This window comes from Cervus elaphus, chromosome 16 (genome assembly GCF_910594005.1).
Source record: "Cervus elaphus chromosome 16, mCerEla1.1, whole genome shotgun sequence".
In the NCBI taxonomy this organism is placed as follows: Eukaryota; Metazoa; Chordata; class Mammalia; order Artiodactyla; family Cervidae; genus Cervus; species Cervus elaphus.
In genome coordinates this window covers 22933623-22942190 of record NC_057830.1, presented here as the reverse complement: position 1 = coordinate 22942190, position 8568 = coordinate 22933623, and the positions used below count along the sequence as shown (strand labels likewise).

Sequence of the window (8568 nt, the reverse complement as noted above, 5' to 3'; positions counted from 1 at the left end):
TTGAAAATTCCAAGGTTTTTGGGAACCATGAGCCAGGAAACTGGGCAAAGACCAAAGTCTATATTTATTATGAATCACAATATCAGGGGGATCATGGGAATCTCTGCCTCAGGACTCCCCTTCTCAGCTCAAGGAGCCCTGGGTCCACAACCATCAGCCCAAAACTGGGGCCTGTCAGCAGGAAGAGCCACCCCAAAGCTCTGCAGATGCTATTAAAGGAAAAAGGGGCACCCACAAATGTGGGACAGGCTGAACTTCCTTCACCTTCAAGGAAAGGACTCCTGCTATACAAGCTGGCTTTGAAGAGTGTTATTATAAACAGAAAAGGGGGGGTTCGAAGAGTAAATTTTGTATTAACTGTCCCTTAGGGGCACGTGGCCCCTTCTGAACAGGCAGGGAGGTTGTCTTTTGGGAACTGACTTCAGGAGGCAGGGTCCGAGCTGCGGTTCCTTCCCCACCGGGCTGTCACGGTGGAACCCAGCAGCAAGTACCACCAGGAGAAACAGCAGTGGAACCCGGAGCAAAGCAAGTGAAAGTGGAGGACGTGACTCCCAGCCATCTCCTGTCCAGCTTCTTGTGCTGTCGGCCAAGTTCAAAGGGAAGCTGCTGCTTCAGAGAAAGCAGCTTGGGAACACTCGCCTAGCAGAAGAGCTCCTGCATACCTATGCCTTTGAGCAGAGAAGCTGACCCCAGAGCAGCGGGCTCATGAGCAGCAGAAGTAAGGGATTCAGACTGTATTTATTGTTGTTCAGTCACTAAGTCATGTCCGATTCTTTGCGACCCCCAGGGACCGCAGCAGGCCAGGCTTCTCTGAACTTCACCATCTCCCGGAGTTTGGTCAAACTCATGTCCATTGAGTCAGTGATACCATCCAAGCGTCTCATCCTCTGTCACCCCTTTCTCCTCCTGCAGACCTATTAAATGATGAATCAGGGTCAATAAACAGAAATTGATTTCAAAAGATGGCTTTCTGGGATGAAATCTTCTATATTTACTAGATGATCTTTGGTTTCTCCAGTGCTGGGAACAGAGATAGCACAAACAGGAGTCGAGCCACACTCACAGCAGGGTGAGGAGGTATTGTGGGGGTCATTTTAAGGAAGATAAAAGAGTCATCAGTGAAAAAAATGGTTGGCTGCCGGCCTGGGGCCTGCAACTCCGATTCTGGAGGCAGGCAGCTCAGTGCCCACAGTGGGTGCCAGGGTTCCTTCTTCCCAGTCGTAATAATCCACAGTGGATTCTGGGCTCCAGGAACACTCCATCTGGGTCCAACTAGTCCCAGGGGTGCGTTTCCTATTTCTGGCAAATTTCTGAGTTTTCCAGAAAGAAACTGCCTGAATGGGGCAAACTAGACCCCTGGGAACATTCCGCTCCCAAAGAAAGCTGCTGAGACCTCTTGGGGATTCTGTATGGTCACAGGAATGGATCAGCATGTGGGGGCCTGGGACCACCACCTGGCCCAGGTCAGCCCCGCCCTGGGCTCCTGGGGGCCCCACGGACAGCCGAGCTCTGGTGGAGCATGGGGATGGTCAATGGTGGAAGGAAGGGCAGAAAGGAGGCTCCTAGAGACAGTCTGCTCCGTGCCAAGTCTGCATGGCAGAGACTGCAGGGTCAGCACACGGTTCTTAGAATAAGTGGCACAAATGAGAAAGCCTGATTGGGGAGCTTATCCTGCTGTTGATCAAGGCAGCAGAGAACCCAAGTTTCCCTGACACAGAAGTCCTGGCACCTACACTCCCATCTCCTACCCTCCCAACCCTCATACTCCCAGGCACCCACAACCCTCACACCTCCAGGTCCCCAAACTCCCATGCCCCACACTCCCAACCTTCACACTCCCAGGCACCCACTTCCCAGATCTCCACACTCCCATGCTCCCACATCTCCCAGGACCCACACCCCCATCCTCCACATTTCCATCTCCTGTCTCCTGCACCCCATCCCCCACACCCCCAGGACCCACAGCTCCCTGGACCTAGCCCATCACACAGATGTCTCTCCTCCCACCTCAGGGTCACTAAGCTCTCCAAGCCCCAGCAGAAGGATGAGAAGAGAAACCTGAGGCTGCAGGTATGGAGAGTTCTGGGCTGGGCCTGGGGGAGCTCAGGGCAATAAAGGACAAAGCCAGAGACCTAGCCTCTGGGTCTAGACCTCTGGGTCTAGCTTAGTGACCTCAGGGTCACTAAGCTCTCCAGAGGGATGAGAGGAGAAACCTGAGGCTGCAGGTATGGGGAGTTCTGGGCTGGACCTGGGGGAGCTCAGGGCAATAAAGGACAAAGCCAGAGACCTAGCCTCCTCTGGGAAGCACAACAAATGGACAAGGAGCTTGCCCTGGGCTGGGACTGCAGGAGGATGAGGGGAGGGAAGGGACTTGTGATGGCAGGGCCTCCTAGAGCAAAGCCAGCTGGCAAACAGGCTTCAGAGGAAGACACAGCCCAGGACGCCCTAGGCCATAGCCTGCCTCCCTTCAGTGATGTTGGCTGACTGAGGGTATTAAGGGTCTCCTTCTCATGAGGTTGGTGAGATAAAGCACGGGGACCATGCCTGATCCCTGTAGGTGCTCCTGGAATGTCACTTCCCCTCCTTTTTCAGCAAAAAAGGATAACAAAGATGCCCCCCACCACTTTCTCTTCTAATCCCAGAGTTCCCCACTGATAGCAATTAACCCTTTGGAAATGTCAGGAAAGATTTGATCTCCCTCCTTTGGGGGAGAAGACCCTCCACCCCCGTCTTACCCCTGCCCCTAGGCTGCCTGTGACTGGTGTGACCCACTCGTATGGTGTACCAGGTCCCCACCATGATGACTATGAGATCACAGCTTTACTCACCTACAAGATGTCCATCTGGGTACCAGGGGCTTCCCAGTTCCTTCTGTTCATGGCCTCTGCTTCCTTCTTTGCCTTGCCACCTGTGTACACACACACACACACACACACACACACACACACACATGTAAGCAAACATACTCTGGGAAAGCAAATTGTCCCATGGACCCTTTATTTAAAGTAAATTCCTCTTGGTGGTCCCACATCAGCACCAGGTTATTTCCACCTGACCCTCCATCAGTTCCCTGAATGGGCCAGGAGTCTCCTGCCCCAGGGCCTTTGCACATGCTGTTCCTTTCATCTGGGATAAACTAGTGCACACACACACATCAGCTACATCCCTCCCACTAGTCCTTCAGCTCTCTGCACAATGTTCCCTCTTTAGCAAGTGCTTTTTGCCCTACAGGGACTCATCACACTTTGTAACCTTGTGCTTACTTCTATCATCACTTAACATGTGATTCTTTGCCTCACACGTCCACCCCTCCCAGGGCCAGATCTGCCCTCTGTGGGCCTATAACTTTTAAAACAGCACCTGACACACAGTAGGTGTGTAAAACATGCTGAGTGAATAACAGAACCCAGAGGCACTGTAGTTGAAGCCCCAAGACTGCACTCTCACCCCACCACTACCCACACCCATTCTCTCTTTACACTATGGGACAATACATTACTGCAGGTCAGGCCTGGCAGCATCTGGGCACCCCTGGGCATCCTGCCCTCTCCTAGAGGCAACGGGAAGGAGGACAGTTTCCCTTTCAGGTTTCCAAGCTCTGCGGTTGATCCTGGTCAAAGCTCTATTTCTCTCTGGCATCTTGCAGGCTGATGTCAGAACCTGAGTCAGAGTTGCAACATAAGGGCCACTTCTCCCACTTCTCAGAATGTTTCTATTGGCCAGTAAGTCATGCCCTGTCTCTACAGGCTGTTTCATACTTGCCTGAGTGCAGTGTTTCCTGATTTTGGGAGAAATATGAGCAAGCTCTGGGAGTGGCAGCCCCAATGAACATTCAACCATAGAGTCTTGCGGGAATTTCAGGCCATTCTGGCTTCCCAGGTGGCACTAGTGGTAAAGATCCCACCTGCCAATGCGGGAGATGTAAGAGACATGAGTTCAATCCCTGGTTCGGGAAGATTCCCTAGAGAAGGAAATGGCAACCCTCTCCAGTATTCTTGCCTGGAGAATTTCATGGACAGAGAAGCCTGGCGGGCTACAGGGTCACACAGAGTCAAGACACGACTGAAGCGACTGTCCACCATTGAGTCTCCAGCCCTATCAACTGGGCTGCAGGAATTACTCATTCAGGACAGCAGCCCTGCGGAAAAGAGAAAATGCCCAAGCAGGTGGGCTCTGAAGCACAAACCATGTTGCAGGCAGAAATGATATGATTTCAGGTAGATCAGCGTGGGGGTCCCCTTGGACCATGGAACTCTGTCTCGGGGCTGCACAAGAGCCACCCAGAGACCATGTCCCTTCCTCCAACAGATGGAGCAAGATTTTTAGCCACCATTTGCTGGCTAGGGGAAATGACACTCGCCAGGGCCAACAGAGAGTTGAGTTGGTCCTTTGAGGAACCACATAGACACAACAGAGGGAGAGCACCCATGAGAATATAGATACACCAGAGAGGGTCCAGTGTGGAGGCCAGATGGGCAGAGGGGCCTTTCTGGACCAGCCCAGGGGCTTGGTTAGCACCAGAGAGACCCACGAAAGGCCAGGCCCAGATATAACCAGGAAGACCACCCCAGGAACAGAACCCCACCCAGACTAAGTGAAGAACCGCCACCGACCACGTGGACCTGGGAGGAGGGCACAGCACCCAGAACGTCTCCATGTGGCCATGAGAAAACAGACCTGCTCACAGGGACACTACAGGCCCCCACATGCACACACGGCGCCCAGTGAGAGTGCAGGGCTTGCTCAAGGATGTTCAGAACTGCAGGATGGGGAGAGCAGAGCATCAGGCCACACAGGTTCGTGTGACTCTATGGGCTGCATGCCGGTCTTGGACCTCAGACTCTCTCCATCCTCCTCACCTTCAGTTCTTCACCCTATAGAATCTGAATTTAGAAATGAAAAAAAAAAATCTGTCCCCCGATTTAAGCCCTTCACCCTGTCCCATATGTGTCTCTGAGATGAACTGTGTGAGCATAAACACACACTTTCAGAAGCTAAGAACTGGCAGGCATGGCAGCTATTTTTTACTCTGCTGAGCTTCATTAACAGGACCATGGCTCAGCAGGGGCACAGCCAGAGAGCCTGGTGGTGGGCGACGTTTACAACTTATGATGGTGGGGAAGAGCAGCCCAGTGGTCGCTGCTTGAAAGTGTGGGGCCAAACACAGGTGTCGTCACCTGAGCCCCTCACCCTGAACTGAGCTGTAGCCAAACAGTTAAGAGGTGTATGCTAGCAAAAAGACTTGTACTGCCTAACTGAATAAAAACCCCGCAACCAAGCAAAAGGATTAGACAGAAAAGCTAATATTTTCTTTTAGACTAAAACAACTCATTATTGACAACCCTGAAAAAAATTCATGGGAAAAAAACCGTGATGCTGGGAAAGTTTGTGGGCAGGAGAAGAAGGGGACGACAGAGGATGAACTGGTTTGATGACATCACCGACTCAATGGACATGTATGAGTGCTCCGTCGCTTCAGTTGTGTCCAACTCTTTGCAACCCCATAGACTGTAGCCCACCAGGCTCCTCTGTCCATGAGACTTTCTGGCAAGAATACTAGAGTGGGTTACCATGCCCTCCTCCAGGGTATCTTCCTACCCAGGGATTGAACCCGTGTCTCTTATGTCTCCTGCATTCTCAGGCAGGTTCTTTACCACTAATGCCATTGGGGAAACCCTCAATGGACATGAGTTTGAGCAGACTCCAGGAGATGGTGAAGGACAGGGAAGCCTAACGTGCTGCAGCCCATGGGGTTGCCGAGTCAGACACGACTGAGCAACTGAACAACAATAAAACTGTACCCACACCAGCCCCTGTCAGGGATCTCCAGAAGTCTGCATCATCCTTGGAAGAAAATAAGCCCCAAGGAGAGCTGCAGCAAAGTCCTTCACCCCAGAACATTCCATCAGGGGAAGCTAGTTCCCCCAGCAGAGGATTTGACCTGAGGACTGTGAACATGCACACTGGCCCAGCAGAACCTACGGCAATCAGGACCCATCCACACCACCTCTTCCTTTCACAGCCCTCCTTTGGGGTCCTCTTAAATTCCTTCATCAAATATATAAGGAGAGGACTTCCCTGCTTATCTGGTGGTTAAGAATCCACTTGCCTCAGGATGGGAAACACATGTAAACCCATGGCTGAGTCATATCAATGTATGGCAAAAATCACTAGAATATTGTAAAGTAATTAGCCTCCCATTAAAATAAATAAAATTTTAAAAATTAAATAAAAGTAAATGAAGTATTAAAAAATGAAAATATAAAACTACCTATAAAAAGAAAAAAAAAAAAGAATCCACTGGCCAATGCAAGGGACACAAGTCTGATCCTTGGTTTGGGAAGATCCCACACACCACAGGGCAACTAGGCCCATCCACAACTAGAGAGTAGCCCCCACTCACTGCAGCCAGAGAAAGCCCGTGCATAGCAATGAAGACCCAGCACAGCCAAAAACAAATGAAATAAATAAATATACTAGGGGAGGTGGCGCTCAGATTCATCCCTTGTCAGCCTGTGAAACATTCCAGAACTGTCTATGAAACAAAAAGACAGAATGAGATTTCTGCACTGTCGGCTTGGGTTTTCTCATTTGTCTCCATAACCACCTGGGGTCAGCTCGTGCGTGCTGCACAAGCCCCCATGGGGTATGCACAGCCCCTGCCCACGGGGCTCACCATCCTGGTTGAAGGTGACCTGTTGAGGGTAACCACTGAGAACCACGTTATAACATCCACCCCCCAGGGAGTGGGGCTTACCTCTCTTTAAGGGTCCATCAGAAGTCATGACATATCAGAGATGAAAGCTAGGGAGCCCAAGGAAAAGTAGAGATTAGGACTAGGTGAGCTCTAAGCTTTCCTCCAAATCCTGCTTCCAGGAGCCACGCCTTGAATTTCGGTTCTCTTTTGCGAGGCACCGGGGGCAAATCAAGCCCCACACCTACTCTTCACGCTCTGAACTGGCCTCCCAGGCAGGTCCAAAAGACATCAGCCCCTTTAAGTGTCCCCCCCAGCACACCGGCTCCTCCCGTTCCGGTCTCCTGAGCAAGCAAATGCCCTCTGCTAACTCACGTCCCTGGCAGGGTGGTGACCACAAGAGGACCAGCCAAGTCACCGACCCACCAACTTCCACCTGCTGGGGGCACCCTCCCCCCACCCCCACTCCCCTCCCTGCCATCTTTGGAGGGTGGCAGGGTGCTGATGGGCAGGGCTGCCCTTTAAGCTGCCAGAGGCTGCGAGGCACACTTTGTTCAGAAGTAATAACAGCTATTAGGCTGCATAATTGACCCCAAGAGGGAAGTCATCGCTGCAAGAAACAAAGGACATTCAGTGCTGCCTGGCCGCCAACCAGCTGGCTGGAGGGCGCCAAGGGGCTCTCACGTGGGTAGCAGCTTCCCGGTCCATGGGGTGGGGGTCGGGCAGGGAGGCTGTTTCTGGTCCTTTCCCCTCCTGGACGGTCTGTGCATGGAACACAGGCACGTGACCCAGGACTGCGCACACCGCCTGGGCGGGGCCCTGGCGAGCTGCTCTGGAGGGACACAGACTAACAGCAGCCGGGAGCCTGAAGGGCCCACCTGCTCCTCCTGCCCTTTCGCAGCACAGCCCACTGCTGCGTGACAGGGGTCCTGCTGGCCACCGCCTGCCCTCCCCTTTGTGCCCCGAGCCTGCCAGCAAGATTGGAAAGGCAGCAGGTGTGTTTTCTCAGGGGCAAGAATGGAGGCAGGAAGGGAAGATGGCAACCACGTTGATGGGGAATCAGAACAATAAAGGTAAAGTGCCACTTAACACAGAGATAAAAATATCAGCAGTACATGAAGTCCTGCCAGCAGAAGTCTGCGGGGCAGTGCGAGGACAAGGGCGGGTCACCCGGAATCACCGAGGGAGCTGGCTCCCGCTCCCACCTCCTTCTTGCTCAGATTATCTCCCTCCCTCTCGTCCGGCTCCTTGGTTCCTGCGGATATCCGAGAAGTCCAGTTGTGATGCACGGTTCCTGGCAGTGTGTTAAACCCGGACTCATAAACAATTCCTAGACCAGCTTGAGAAGGGCTGCAGAGCTGTGCCCAGGAAGCTTGCTTTGACAGTCTTTCAACAACAGCAAATGTGAATGTCTGTGTCATTTCAGTTATTCTCTGGCTTATGACTCAGTAGCTCTGCAAGGCCGCTGGGAAGTACAGAGCTATTCCCTGCCCGCATCTGGTAACCTTCACTCTCTGCCAGAAAGATGGTGCGACACCCTCTGGCTACCGGGAAACCCTCGCTCCTCTTGTTTCCAATAAAACAGAAATGCCACCTCACCCTGTGCCTCAAGCACTTTCATCCCCTTTGTGTTTAGCTGGGTGGCCGGTGACCCAGCTTCCTCACCCTCCAGGGTACATGTCTCTCCCTGTGGCTCCCCTGTCTCCTGAGTTCATTTGCTGCTGTCCCCAGCAGACCTTCCTTCCATGAAACTTCCCACCGTGGCAGTGTTGGGAAATACAGGTTTCCCCTTCAGGGGATCTTCCTGACCAAGGGATCAAACTTGCATCTCCTGCATTGGCAGGTGGAACCACCAGGAAAGTCCATAATGAGAC

The 8568-nt window shown here is 52.5% G+C and overlaps 1 long non-coding RNA gene across 1 annotated transcript; it reads right to left on the bottom strand.

Annotated features, from left to right (window-relative positions):
- Window positions 1-2856: 2856 nt before the first annotated feature.
- Window positions 2857-7493, bottom strand: LOC122710252. The gene is made up of 3 exons (XR_006345862.1): window positions 7379-7493; window positions 6758-6804; window positions 2857-2908 (listed from the first exon to the last, which is right to left on the bottom strand). It is a non-coding gene; the product is annotated as an uncharacterized LOC122710252 (long non-coding RNA).
- Window positions 7494-8568: the final 1075 nt, after the last annotated feature.